Raw genomic sequence first — 15,338 nt, 5'->3', positions numbered from 1 at the left:
CCGACCCCTGAATCGAAATCTGCATCTTCACACGGGTGCTGAGTTGCTGTGTAGAGAGCTCCATCACAGCCCGAGAATGTCTTCTGGGTCCTGTTCCCAGTTTTTAAAAAGACATTCATTAAAAAACAAGTGTCCTTTCATGGGGCATCCACACGAGTGGAAAGTAACAGGATCTAGAGCTGGAAGGCAAGCTCCACAGGGCAGGGGTCATGGGCGGTCGGCTGCTGTGTCCCCAGGCTCCAGAGCAGTGTCGGGTACACAGTAGGTGCTCAACAGATGTTGAGTGAGCATGTGCACAGACAGGAATGCGCACACTCTAGAACGATGCAGGCAGGACGATCCGGCCGACGTCCTGAGGCACTGGCGTTTGGTCTCACCACATGTGCTCAACAAGGGTCGACCTCAGGTGGACAAGGGTTAGCTTGCGGATTTTAAAAACACGGAGACACTCTGCGTCCTTCCGTGCTTACTAACACAGCACTGGCTGGCGTGTGTGAGGGAGTCCCGACCGGCTGCCGGTGCCCGAGCCCTCGGAGGGAACGCGGCGTCCGCGGCGGTCAGGGGCCAGCAGGGGGTTGGCCCCCGCCTGGCCTTCTGGAGAGCCACAGGCTTGAACTTTTGAACCTGAGTTTTGCTGAGTTCCCAGGATCTGGCTGTACAGTGGGGGTGCGGGAGACCCTCCCGGGGCCGTGGGGCTCGCTCTCCGCCATGGACGCCAGTGGCCCTGGTCCCGACACAGCTGGGTTAGGGGCTTCTAACAGCAGCCCCCTTACTGGCTCAGTCTCTGTTTACCCTACTGCCCCATGACAGCTGCTAGCAAGTTCTAGGGCAGAGCGCCAACTGAGCACCGCACCCGTTTTGCATGTGTGGTTTTGTGCAAACCACAAAGCTATGTGAATCTGCATACAAGGCCCCGACGGTGGGTGCTGTTCTTACACCCATTTTATAGATGGGAAGATGGAGGAGCTCCAAGAGAGAAGGGGCACCATGTGCCACACACCCCTCCCTGAGCCCCGGCTCCCACACCAGGAAAATGGGACTGTGCGGACCGCTCTGCTGGCCTCCAAGGGGGTGGGGAGGCCCAGGGCACCGAGAGCCCTCCCCAGCAGGGCTACTTCTGTGTCAAGGACCCTCAGTGACTCACTGGGGACCAAGTCCACAGCAGATGCTTAAGGAACACCATCAAGGAGCTAACATAGTAGAAAGGCTTGCTACGGCGCAGAGTGCTACAGGGTCCTGGGTTCTAACGAGCCGTACATACTCATGTTCTGGGGCCGTGTAAGCATGAGATCACGGAGCCTGCACACCCGTGCCCCTTGGGGATGGAGACAGGAGGAACCCGTGAGGGAAGCGTTGCTGTCTGCTCCGTTCATGGTCGGCTGGATCCTGGGGCTCACACTACGAGCAGTTTCTCTCCTCCCGAGTAACATGTAACGGTGATGATGCACATCTTACCCTCTGGCTCAAATCATACCTTTAAAGTCCCTTGAAGTGGCTGCGCCTGGCCCAGCCCTCTGGACGCCCCGAGACTTTATTACTTTGACACTCTCTGCACTGGGACTGTCCTGCCTCCCATCTGTCTTCCACAGCCCAGCACCCAGCTGAGAAAGAAGCCAGGCCTTTCCTTCTCCGTGTTGCTCCTCCTCTGGCCCACCCAAGGCCTCGTCCATGCTGTTGGCGGGGGACAGCTCCAAGAGCTCCCATTTTAGAGGGCAGACTGCAAAGAAGCTTCCCTTGGGGCCCCCGGCACACGTGCAGGCTGATGGGTTTAAAGTTTCACTTTGGCCTGATGACTGCTTTACTGATCTAAAGCTCAGTCTCCTCCCCTGGGAAGTAGGAATAAAATATTATAGGATTAATGCAGGCCTGGGGTCGACTAGTGTCTCCCCAAAGCTCACATCTACCCAGCACCTCAGAACGTGACCTTATTTGGAAATAGGATCTCTGCAGATGTAATTAATTAAGATAAAGTCACGCTGGATGACGGTGGTCTAATCTAACGACTGGTGTCCCTAAAGGAGGCCATGGAAGACAGAGGGAGGACAAGGCCCTGTGGCCACAGAAGCACAGGGGAGGGACGCGGGGGGCACTAGAAACCCCACCCACACAGTGACTGGGGATGTGTGGCCTCCAGGACTGGGGGACACCTCTCTGCTGCTCCCATATCGGGGCAGCGTGTTGTGGCAGCCCTGGGAGGCTGAGGAGGTGCCCTCAGAGCACGGCTCTCGGGGGAGAGGGGCGGGGGGGGGCTCTAATTTAGTGCACGCCCTCATCGTCAACACCGAGGCGGCGACCACCTACTCTCTGGGAGAGGCAACAAGAGCCGAGCATGGGCCACCCTGGCAAGACGCCCAAAGGCGCCAAGTGAGATAGGAGAAGCCTGCGGTTCCGGGGCCGACCCCTCTGGCTGAGCCCTGGGGCAGGTCGTACCCAGTCCTCTCCCTTTGCAATGACCACAGCTGCCCAGAGCCCCCAACAATGGAGCAGACTGTGGGATGCTGCGTTTGTCTGGCTGTTTAGGGAAGAGGACCTCGTCTGCCCCCTGGAACCCAAATACAGATGTGGGGTCAGAGGCCGGGCTAATTAGCTTAGGGAGGCCACGTACACTTGACCGGAGCCACGGAGGTCATCGGGAGACCCTGAGATGCCCCTGTGCTATTTTTAGCCTTGGGGGCCCCGTGATTAGACCACAACGTCTGCGTGGCCCAGGATAGCCTGGTGGGGTGCTCCGCTGAAGAGGGCAGAGGGGAAGGAAGGAGAGGGTCTGCAGGCCCGTGATGAAGGGGCGCTTTGGAAGACATCAGCCGGCCAGTCGAGGCCCGTGGATTGTGACAGGGCCGGCGTTCCCTGTGACTTTTCACTCACGCTCTCTGTTAAGGTTCATAGCGGCCTTGTGGGTGCCGGCTCCTCTCAGCACTGGGGAAACTGAGGCAGGGAGTGAAGAAGTGGCCCCTACAATGAGCCCATCACATCGTGAGGCGGTTGTGCAGACCCTCTGTACTGTAGGAGAATTATGTTTGAGGGTTTTGCGGGGTAGAAAAATACACACTTTGATGCAGGATTATGGGGTGCACGTGCAGCTGGGCGCACTAACTTTCCCAAACGGGAGCTCCCGGGGCAACTGGTAGAGAGGTGAACCCCACTCCATCACTTCCGGCTGTGAGCCCAGAGCAGGTGGCTTCTGCACGCTGGGCCTCAGTGCCTCTGCTGTAAAATGCAGATTCCCACCCCGAGGGCAGGAGTGAGCCGGCGACACACATAGGGCGGGCTTAGTGCGTCTCTCGGAGCGGGCCAGGGCTGTACTGGGCTTCCCGTGACACCCCGGCCACCCCAGCCTAGTGCAGGAGAGCGCCAGTGACAGAGGAGGGAGCCCCGCAGGGGCAGCCCCTGGGGCAGGGCCAAGGAGGAAGGGGGGACAAGGCAGGCCAGCCGGTCTGGCTCCAAGGCTGCGACATCCCAAGTGTGGGGCCCCGGCCACGGGGCTGGGATGCTGAGCGCAGGGAGACGGGAGATTAATGGAGCTCTGATTACAGGGAGATAGGGCTTTCCGATGGCTTCCAGGGGCCCCCTTTGCAGGATTAGTATTTATTACGCCCTGAATTAGCTGGCAAGAGGGTCGGCTTCTGTGGAGACGGTCAGCAGAGCCTCGAAGCATAATGTTCCTTTTATTGCTCCATAAACACAGCCAGGCTCCCTCTTCTTCCTCCCGCCCCCTCTCAGTCCCGTCCTTTTACGCCTTTTAAACCTTTAATCAGAGGCTAATTGGGCAGGAATAATAACAAATCCCTTTCAGCTCTGCCCTTCCAGAACCCCCGCCTGGAGGTGGCTGAGGGAACAAGGCCCTACAGAAGCCCCCGTACTGCCCAGGAGGCCAGAACTTCACGTGTGTTCTGTGAAATACGGGATACCTAATACCCCGCTAAAACAAGTGGCAGAGAGCTGTCGTGGAGGAGGTTATCGCTGCTGCATGCTCCTCTGGGGGGGGGGGGGCATTTTACCCTCACCCAGAGCTGTGCAGTGCACAACCTGGGCAACCACACACAGTACCCTGTTGCTACCGCAACCAGGTAAAATAAAAATGTGAAGATACCCAGTCAAGGCCAGAAGTGGCATATTAAAGGTGACTTGTTTTCGTCTGAGCTTCCCCTGCATTTTCTAATCGTTCTTCTATGGCGAAGAGACTTAGAAAAACAGGCCCAGTTCCAAGTGGTTGGCATGTATTCACTCTGTTAACATGCACAACAATCCTAAAAGTTAGGTCTTATCATAATCCCCAATTTATAGATGAGGCACTGAGGTGTCACGTGATGGATCATGGATGGCCGAGCTGGCTACTCTGGTTCTGTGCTCCCAATTACGAATGCTAAATTGCTCCTTATTATTCCAACCCCAAATGAAGTCAACTGCGTTTCTTTTATTTTTTTTAAAAGATTTTATTTATTTATTTGACAGAGAGATAGAGAGCACAAGTAGGCAGAGTGGCAGGCAGAGGGAGAGGGAGAAGCAGGCTCTCTGCTGAGCAAGGAGCCGGACGTGGGGCTCGATCCCAGGACCCCAGGATCATGACCTGAGCCGAACGCAGTCGCTTAACCGACTGAGCCACCCAGGCGCCCGAACTGCGTTTCTTTTAAATGACCCAGCCAAATTCTACTTCTAACACTTTAGTGGCCACCCTCTCCCCTTCTCCAGGTACCTGCTTTTCACTCAAACCCTTTGGTCCCCATCACACAGTTCTCAGACTTTGTCCTTATCAGTCATTTATATTCTAGCAAGAATTTTAGACCATACATAGCCCTCGAGGGACCTAATTTCTCACTGAATCATGAAATTCTTGACAGGGATCAGGAAGCAAGCAGAGAATCCGGAATGGGAAAAGGGAATTTTGCTAATGACCCAGAAGTCAAAATGGTTAGGCACTGCTGAACAGATTCATGGTAGGCTAACTTCTAGGAACAGAAGGATGTTAGTGATCATTTAATGACAATTCTAGATTTGGGAAAAACAAGACCCAGGAAGGAAAGCAGTTTCTGCAAAGCACACAGTAAGACAGTTTACAACTGAAACTCTGAGTCTCATTCAAAGATTATCTTCCAGATCTGGCCTCACAAGAAGAGAGAATACAAGCATCTGAGCGACAAGCCTACACCCCCAGACTGACCCAAGCCCTGAGACATGGAAACATGGAAACATCACTGGATATGCTTCAGACATTGGAGGCAGAGGGTCCCCGGGGGCACAGATCGAGCTGTCCCGTCACAAGGTGGGAGAGGCAAGGCTGAGAGAGTTAATAATGCCGGCTATGGCTTACCAAACACCTGTGAGTCACCAGGCACTGTGCCGATTGTAAAACTCATCAGAGTTAACCTGCTAGCCTTATATGAAGCAGGCAGAAGTTTGGCAAATGCTGGGCTAAGGAAATTTAAAGAGTTTGGGTTTATTTATTTTACCTGCAGGGTTTTCGGAGCCTTGACTATGCTTATGTGCACTATGACTCTCCAAGAAATAGACAGGATTGCTGACTTCCCTGGTTCTTTGGGCAAAGAAACACCTTTCCGTGGAGCCCGTCCTGGGACACAGTCCGGTTCTAGATTGGAACCACATACGACATTCCAAGAGCTCTGCCAATTCGGCATGTGTGCAGATGCCCAGTAAGTGGCCCCAGCTGTGAGGGCCCTGAATTCCAGGGCCAGATAGGCGAGGTCACCTGGCATCTGTCTACCATCACGCAGACGCGGGGCGGGGCTCCTTCTAGCACAGGGCATTGAGCTCTTCACCACAGTGGGGTGTGAGTGAGAGCGAGACGAAATGGGTGTGCTAGACACGATCAGTGGGCACAGATCAAGCTTCTCTTTGTCTCGGACACAAGAAGACCATGCTTCTCAGCCCTCCTGCCCCTGGAGAGCGTGGTATGTGCCTGGTTCTTCGGCCCGTGAGCCGAAGCAACACGGGTAAGTCCCAGGCTGGATCGGTAAACAGAGGTGAGGCCTCTCTAGGCTTGCCGCCACGCGCAAATGTGAAAGCCTCATGTTGAGACGATGGGGCAGGAAGATGGAATGGGCCCAGTCACTGGCCCCCACATGGAGGGCAGCTATCCCAAGAAGCTCGCCTGGACCTGCAGGGGGCGTGGCACGAGCTGGAGCTCCATATTTGCCACCTCACTCAGGTTGGGAGCTGTTTGTTACTGCAGCACAGCTAAGCAGAGCCCGGCTGCTGGGAGAACAATGAGCAGAGATCGGTGAATCAGACACAAATCCCTCCTTGGGGCACAGTGCTCAGTAGGGGAGATTCGATTTTAGACACGGGTCCTAGACCCAGCTCTAGGAGGTGTTCCGCTTCTCAGGAAGTCTGGGAGGTCCGAGCCCCCCCCCACTGCCCCCAGTGACCTCAATCACACACCCTTCACCTGCCCCCTCTCCCTCATTCTCATTCCCTAGACCACCTCCCCAGTAAACCACCAGCTCCAAAGGGGAGAGCCCCGGATAAGACCAGGAATGTATTACCAGAATCAGTGCGGGAAGGCAGGATATGGCGAGACGGTCTTTGAAAGGTTTTGCAACAGACCCCAGGGAACAAAACATAAAAAAGCAAACATTGCTCCATAGAGAAGTGACAGCAAAGGTGGTTGATGATGAAAGCCCCTGGCCAGGACCCCCGCCCCCCGTGACTCTTCATTGTTTCCTCTAAGCTTCCCCACAAACACCTTTTATTAGTTCCTTGATTTTACAAATTTGGAAACCGAGGCTCAGAGAGGCACACTCTTTCCTCTGACCTGGGTGACTTCCCATCCACCCAAAGTATGTTCTGGGAGAAGATGCAACAGGAGGAAAGAAAAGGTGACTCTGAGATCAGCCCACCCCAAGCAGGCTTCCTGGAGGAGGTGGACGATTCCAGACATGGAACCCTTTATCAGAAACCAATGCAAATATGCAACATCATGATAAGTCTTATTACTATCCCCCAACCCAGTGAAAAGGCTTATGCCTGGTGTGTGCGTGCGGGGGGTGTTCTGTAAATCCCAGTTAGTTTCTGATTAAATACCGGATCACCAGGAGTCTCTAAACGCTCCTTTCCCAAGCCTGGAGGATCTGTGGCTCAAGCGGTTTGTCAGGAAACAGTAACTACCCAACACCAACCGTAGCTAGAAGAAGCTCAGCAGTGGTGGAGCGGAGAGGAGCGGGGAGACATCCAGCCCAGAAAAGCACATCCCACCTTGTGGTGTTTGCACGAGATGGATTGACGCGTCTCTCACAGAACAAGCTGGTGGACAGCAGGGTCACACGAGCCGTGGGGGCACAGGATCACAGCCTCAAATCCAGCTGCTGGTGCACCCTGCAGACATTCTCCACATCAGGCTGCGTAGATGAGGGGCAGGCTGTCCTCCTGCCCATCTCCTCGCCCCTCCCCGCGCAAGCCCAGGTATGGACCATCAAAGACCATTTTACCCCCAAATGGACTTATAAATCAGTCCTTTATGGGGATGGTTCGCACAACACACCCACTTCACTGTCAAAGAGTTTAAAAAGGAAAAGAAAGACCGTGAAGACAGAGGCCTGGCTCACAGGCAGAGGAGCAAGACGACAATATTTGTTCAGTGGGCTTGGTGCCGAGCTCCCGCTAGAGCCCAGCGTCAGGGAGAGCCAGTCCTTTGAACTGCCCCACCCTTTGTTATCCTAAGAGGTTTGATGATAAGCCCACCCAGCACAACGATATTCTCAATTTGAAGCATATGGACTCCATTAATCTGCCCTCACACCTTTTAAGAGCTCCACAGCTCCGCGCCCACGAGCTCCAGGCAGGGCGGGAGCCCCAGGGTTAATTTTCCTAAATGGATTTTAGTCAGGCGCAGCCGGGCCTCCTTGGAGTGCATGAAGTTGACAAGCCGCCCACCAGCCGTGATCTGTCCTTGGGGTAAAGGTGGCTGCCCGGCCTGCCCCTCCAGCCGTGGCAGACACAGCCCTTGAGGGACACGCCGTGTGCACCGACTGAGGGGCCCCCCGCACGGTGTGGGGGGCAACGGGCTCGTGTCAGAACCTCAGCCCTGCCATCGCCAGCCATGTAACTTGGGCACGCACCTTGGCATCTCTGGGCCTCAGTTTCTCCCTCTGTAAATCAAGGCAACAGTAAGTGCCCCACAGCCTGGTCACGCAGGCTGTATGCGTGAGCACATGTGAAGCAGTGCTAACAGCTCCCGGGACATACTCGGTGCTCAAGAGATCTCTGTCGGCCAGGGAGGGCACGGGAGCAGCACCCGCTGTGAGAGGAAGACCACCATCAACATGGCACAGCCTGGGCGCGGCACCCAGAGCTGCAGATGGCTGGTGGCGCCAGGCTGACGGCAAAGGCCAGCCCTCTCTTGGGTCCGGCCGAGCCCCGCGGTCAGCTCCCCCGGCCCCCGGGACGCTCCCGCCCCCCTCCTGGCGCTGCAGGCCACATGCTTCTAACCAGCTTATTTCTGTTTTCACCCGCCTGGCCACATCCATGTAGAAAGAACCATAGAGCTCGTAGAGTGCGCTGCCGGGACTCCGGCCCCCAGGCCTCTGTCTGCGGTGGATTTCACAGAGCATACTTCCCCTTGGCCGCAAATGGGATCGAAGCACCTCGCCCAGGGTCACCCAGACCTCGACAGCCCCCCGCTGTAGGCAAATTGATGGTCACCTGAAGGAGGTGGCGGGGAAGGTGCTGCCCGGCTCTGCTCAGGGCCGCCACCCTTTCTCCTGGCGTGAAAGCCAGCAGAGAAACAGCTTCATACATGACATTACACTGCTGACCCAGAGTTCACTAGGTATTTCTGAGTTCTGTTTCTCAATTTTTGCTTTTTTTTTAAATAAAAGGGCACGGGGAAAGGGTAGGTGATTTCCCTCAAGAGGCTGTTACTTGGCAAAGAACATGCTTAAGATTTAGCAACCTCAGAGTTTCTTTTTCTATTTATTTTATAGATAAGAGCCTCAGGTCAGGGTTTGAGATGGTTCGCATGTAACATCGTACCGTTCCTCAGGGACGAATTTTATCCGATTGTTCTCAGCGGAGTGGAAAAGCATTAACACACAAAATGAACCCACCTCCCTTCTCCAAACAAAATGAAATCAGGATGTGACAGAGGCGCCGGCCCTCCCATTCGCTACGGCATCCCTGACAGCTGCCAAGACAGGGGAAGGGGCTGTGTCCGTGGGAGGATGAGCAGATGAAGCCAGGGGAGCCTCACACTCCCACGGCAGGGCGTCAGCCAAACAAGGAAGGGAATCCTGGGGGCGTCATGCTAGGTGAAATAAGTCAGACACAGAAAGACAAATTCTGCACCATCCCACCTACCAGTGGAGTCCGAGCAAGCCAAAGTCCAGATGCCGGCAGGAGAGGGGGGTCGCCGGGTGCTGGTGGCGGGGGGGGGCTGTCACGGGTTGGACTCTCCCACCATGAGACAAGGACGTTGGGGGGAGCTCAGGTGCAGTGCAGGGACTCTGTTGTGCTCTTGGAAGTTGCTGAGAGTGGATCTTAAATGTTCTCACCACAGTAACCGTGAAGCGGTAGAGGCTTCTCACAGTGACCGTCATCACGTCTCCAGTCATGCCTCCAGTCATCACGTGGATCCTCAAGTACGCACGGTGTCATCTGCCTATCACAGCTCCACGAGGCTGGGAACGTGACTAAGGCGGCTCACTTATGAAGTAGTTACCGGTAGGGGAAGCGTTCCCTCCGTCCATGTCAGCCCTGGGAGGTGGGGGGGCGCCGGGCTGAGCCCAGGTGTTATCTCAGCGGCTGTGTTAGTGACGATGACGATTATGTGCTGCGGGTGCCATGGTGCTGCCATGGCTGTGTCGATGGGTTGCTGGTGTTGTTGTTGCTGCCGTGTCATCGGGGTGTTGCTGGAGTGTGGGGATGTTGGGTTGTGAGGATGTTGCTGGGTTGTTAGGGTGTTGGTTTGTGGGGTTGTTGCTGGATTGTCAGGATATTGCTGAATTGTCTGGGTGTTGCTGGGTTGTGGAGTTGTTGCTAGGTTGTTGGGGTGTTGCTGGGTTGTCAGGTTGTTGCTGGGTTGTGGGTATGTTGAGGGGTTGTGGGTATGTTGAGGGGTTGTATGGGTGTTGCTGGGTTGTGGAGTTGTTGCTAGGTTGTTGGGGTGTTGCTGGGTTGTCAGGGTGTTGCTGGGTTATTGCCAGGTTGTTGGGTGTTGCTGGGTCACGGAGTTGTTGCTAGGTTGACTGGGTGTTGCTGGGTTGTCGGGGTGTTGCTGGGTTGTTGGGGTGTTGCTGGGTTGTCAGGGTGTTGCTGGGTCATGGAGTTGTTACCGGGTTGTCAGGGTGTTGCTGGTTTGTCAGGGTGTTGCTGGGTTGTCGGGGTGTTGCCAGGTTGTCAGGGTGTTGCTGGGTCATGGAGTTGTTGCTAGGTTGTCGGGGTGTTGCCGGGTTGTCGGGGTGTTGCTGGGTTTTTGTCACTGCTGTGCTGTTGCACTGACCCACTCACCAGACGCCCTGCTGCATGCTACCTCACTATGTCAGAGAAGGGATTCAGGCGTAAATCTAAGTTTTGTGCTACCTTAAGCTCACACAATTTGGAGGATTGTCATTAAAATACACACACACACACGCACACACACGTTAACCAAATTTAGTATGAAAGTGAGTATTTATTTGGAATGAGAAAAGAAATAAAACTCCAAAGACTCAAACCAATAAATATAACAAATACCACACAATCTAAAAAAACAACATCCCCTTTTATTAAGGAAGAGCCTGATGCTGCTTGGACCCTCCCCTGCACCCCCTCCAGTAAGACCACCAGGGGAGGTGTGAGGACACACAGTGCAGCAGAGCCCAAGGGCCTGGCTCCCAGTCCACTCTGCCACATCCTGGCCGGCGGCCCTGCACCCAAGGGCCCTCATTTCTCCGTGCCTCCAATTCCTCATCTGTAAAGCAGGAGGCCGCTGATAGCTGAGCGACCTCCCAGGGGTGGGGGAAGAGCAAGAGGCAGTTCAGCCTGCCCATGGTCAAGCTCTCCTCTGCGGGGCTAGTGATGTGAGTGGTTTCCCCACATCTCCTCCTGGACGAAGTAGGTGACTTAGAACAGTGACCGCGTTCTCTGCGAGTGTGGGATCAGGGCCATCCTGGCAGCTGGCAGCAATTGGGTGAAGGTGTCTGGGCCTCCTCCCCCTGCCCCTGCTGCCAGAAGCAGGCTCTGGGACAAGCCTTACCTGTGAGGTGGCTGGCACGGGAGGGGACGTGGAGAAAAGCAAGAGCCAACAAGGAGCTGTTTTATCAAGCCCCTCCCACCATGGTGGCTGGGGCTTGCTCCCTCTGGGGAGCTGGGGTGTAAACAGGCTTCCCATTGCTGCTGGAACAACTCACCCCAAATTCATCACTCCAACAGCACAATTTAGTATCTCATAGTTCTCTAGGGAGAAGTCCAAAATGGGTGTCACTGGACTAGAATCAAGGTGTTGGCAGCCTCCTTCCTCTAGAGGCTCCAGAAGAGAATCCATTCCTTGCTCTTCTGGCTTCTAGAGGCACCGGAATTCCTTGGCATGTGCCCTCTCCCCCATCTTTTGAGCCAGCAGGGGCTGGTGGCATCTCTCTCAGGCGGCCTCTCTCTGCCACTTTCAAGGGCCCTTGAAATTACACGGGGTTCATCCAGATAATCCAGAATAATCTCCATACCTACGGCCAGCTGATTAGCAACCTTCATTCCATCTGCAGCGTTAACTGCCCTTTGCCAAGGAAGGTGACATATTTGCAGGTGCCAGGGCTTAGGCCAGGGACATCTTGGGGGCCGCTATTCTTCCTATGCACCTGAGTAAAATCTGCTTCTGAGGGTGTCCCGTCCTGGGAAAGAGAGAGCCTGGGGCTCTGGTGAGGCTGCTCCAGGTGTGCATTCCCGTGCACCTGCAGCTGCCCTGGGTCCAGCACAGCAGGCTCCTGCTGCTGGGAGAAGACATCAGGCGAGGAGACCCCAGCACCCTGGGGGCCATGCCAGGCCCAGGGGGCACAGAGGCCGGGAGCAGTCCCACAACACGTGCCCCCGAGGCAGCCAGCGCCACTGGCAGGGTCTCCCCTCACTATTACATCCTGCCTGGGGGTGCAGCAGCCGCAGAGTCCCGCAGGGAGGAGGGCCTGGGACAGCCCATTCTCATCATTCTGGCCGTGCCCTGGGCCTGCCTTCTTTGGGTGCGTGTTTCGGTCCAGTTGCCGGGCTCAGGGACCCAGCTCAAGCCAGGACAGCGAGGTTTGGGGGTCCCAGCGAGGTCAGCGGGGGGTGGGGCCTCGACTCTGCACCTCCCCAGGAGAAAAGCAGCTGTGGGCAGGTTGGGGTCCGCGCCTGGACGGGCTGGAAGCCAGGAGCGTCCTCCCACCTTGCAGAAAACCGCCTCTCGTCTGCCCTCGCTCAGAACCCCTCCACGCCCCAGACAGCGCAGGGGCCCCTTCCCCCAGCCCCACCCCCTCCAAAAGTGACACTGTGTCAGCGGCTCCTTCCCAGCCACACAAGCATGCCCCCGCCCAGGCCCCCCAGGCCCCGGCCTCGCCCCACACCAGGGGCCTGTGTGCCCGATGGCCTCCCCCTGCAGCTGCGCCGGCTCAGGTTCCAGCCAGCCTCCAGCTTCCTTTCCCTGACCAGCAGGTCTCAGAAAGCTCCAGAAACTCTCCACTTCAGGGAGTGCTTCCGCTATCCCGGCGCTCCGCTCCCTTCCACGGGAGAGCCGCCGACGGTCCGCAGGAGTCTCCTGTCCCCTGGTCCATAGGCCCCCCCCAGGGAGGTGGGGACCTCCCTCTCTCCCTCACTCCTTCCACGTCACCTTGCTTTTCTCTGTCACCGTCACCATACTAACCCCTGGTTTGGGCAGGGGGCTCCCGCCTGCCAAAGGAAGGGCACCGCGGCTGCAGAGGGGGTGTGGGTGGGCAGCCCAGAGTGCCTGCTGCAGTGGACATGCTGAGGTTCTCCTGCTTGGTCACACACGCACACATGGACACACCCACACATTTGCACACACTCATACTCTCAACGCATTTGCACACTCACACACACAACCACACTCACAGTTGCAGGCACTCATGCACACACTCACACAATTCTCTCACATTTGTACCCACACAATACACTCTCAACACATTTGCACACTTACAGTTGCACACATGTGTACACACGTGTACACACTCACACAATTCTCTCATATTCGTGCCCACACATTGCACACAGGCACATGCACAACACTCACATGCACGCACACATGCACACACTCACACACACTCTCACACACTTGTACTCATATTGGCTGACACCATGATCGTCCCAGGCTGGGCGGACACAAGCCGGCCACGAAGAGAGAAGCCCGCCGACGCAGACGCACGCAGACAGGCCTAGGACACAGGGGCATCTGGCCCTCCTTTCATGCTTTCTCGTTTATTCCCTGCCTCGGGAAGCTTTCACTGCAGGGGGCATATGACGACCCCCAAAAGCTAGCTTCTACCTGGTGCATGAACTGAGTCGGGCGGCCCCAGGTCATCTCCATTCTTGCGCTGTTCCCCCTTCCCCGCCCCACGCATGAGGGGTGCTCGGGACCCGGACTTCCCTGCCTCTCCAAACGCCACGGAAATCCCAAGTGCCCTCCATGAAATCTCCTCCTGCACGCCCACTGGTTCACCGCCAGGCCTTTGCTCACGCTGGAAGTCTCTCCCCACCTCTTAGCCCCCAGCCCCTACTGGTCCTTCACGGCAGGGCCACAGTGACCTCTCCTGCAAGAAGCCCTCCAACCGTACTCCTGATGCCCAGGTTCTCCGTTCAGGGGCACCTTGTGCACCCTCTACTTGTCCTTGCCTTTTATCACAGAAACATGCAAACTCAGACTCGGAACTTAATATATGTCCCTTTCAATACTGAAGACGAAAGAAGGCAGGCCTGTGGAGTCTGGGGCCCAGCGGAGTGGAGCTGAGCGGAGCTGAGCATGGACATGAAGACGATCCCTCAAGGTTGGGGAAACCAGCTTCTCCTCCATTCAGGAGCAAGGGAAGCACCTCCATGACAAAGGGCACGTCACACAGCCAGGACGGAGAACAGCACCCCTCCCTGAACAGCCCGTTACAAGCTCCTGCCTGGCTCGCCGCAATCCCTGCTGGGGACACTCCTGCAGGTGAGGGGCCCCAGCACGCCTACTCCCACCCTGGTAGGTTCACATGCTCTTCAGCAGCTGCCCAGAGTAAGAGGGACCCCTGCACGTCTGCTCCCTCCTGGGCACCCGGAACGCAAGGGCGGGCTGGGGCCAAGGACATCACAGGCGTGCAAGTTCTTACTGTGTTATCAAGAATTGCTGACTTACTTTCTCTGCTCCCTCAAGCCCAGAGCCAGCAGGGCGGCTTCTGGAACAGTCACAGCAGACCCTACCTCGTCCCACACTCTCTCTCAGCTCCCGATGCTCCTGGCCTCCTGAGTAGCTGCCAAGGAGGCACTGTTCTCCATGCATAACCCCAGACAGAAAGGTCTGTGCTCCTGTTCCATCTGCCCCAGGCCCCTGCCCAGGCTGTCACTGCCTGGAGATGCTGTGGGGTGAAGCGTCTCAACTCCAGTTAGCTGCGAGTCCAGGTGAGGACTCATCCTAAAAGGTCCAATTCCCCTCACCTCCCTGGGCTCATCTCCTATCACTGCCTCCAGCTCACTCACAGGACTTAGCCACACCGCCCTCCTCGCCTTCCTTCCTCTCATACACCCCCCTCCACCGGAAGGCCCTCCTCTCAAACCCACACAGCCCCCCACCCCTCACACCCTGCCTCATAGCTCGTCGTCCCCAGCGGCTTCCCCAGGCACTCTATTTGTAATAGCAATTCCAGGGAGGCCCAGGTCTAAAGGCAGTCATACCAACCTGGCGCTAGGCCCCGGGTACGCACAGATCCCAGCAATGCGTGAGAAGCTGGCTCTCGACTGCCACACCCACTCCATGCGTGTTGCTCCTGAATGACCTTGGAAGGTGGGTCTCATCGCCGTGCTTACATGGGTGGGGAAACTGAGGCTCAGAGGCATGAACTGGCTTGCCTGAGACCACACGGATCCTGAATGGGAGTCAGGACCTGACGTGGCTGAGGGCAGGAGGAACCCGGTAGAAGGCCAGGCCGGTGATGTACCTTGGAGCTGTATCCTGGGAGGCAAGAGCCAAACGCTTCACAGCAGACAATGAGCCCCTGTTGGACAGAAATTCACCCGGACGGCTATAATTTAATTGTGTTTATGTGTTGCCTGTCATTTAATCCATTTTACACGTGGGCAGGCAGGGGTGCTGGACTGGAAGAATAGGAGTGAAATCCAAAATGAAGAGTGCTTGGGGCAGAACTGGGCCCCTGGCAGCCACCTGGGGCCTGGCACAC

Source organism: Zalophus californianus, chromosome 17 (genome assembly GCF_009762305.2).
Source record: "Zalophus californianus isolate mZalCal1 chromosome 17, mZalCal1.pri.v2, whole genome shotgun sequence".
Lineage (NCBI taxonomy): Eukaryota > Metazoa > Chordata > Mammalia > Carnivora > Otariidae > Zalophus > Zalophus californianus.
This window is presented reverse-complemented; position numbering follows the sequence as displayed.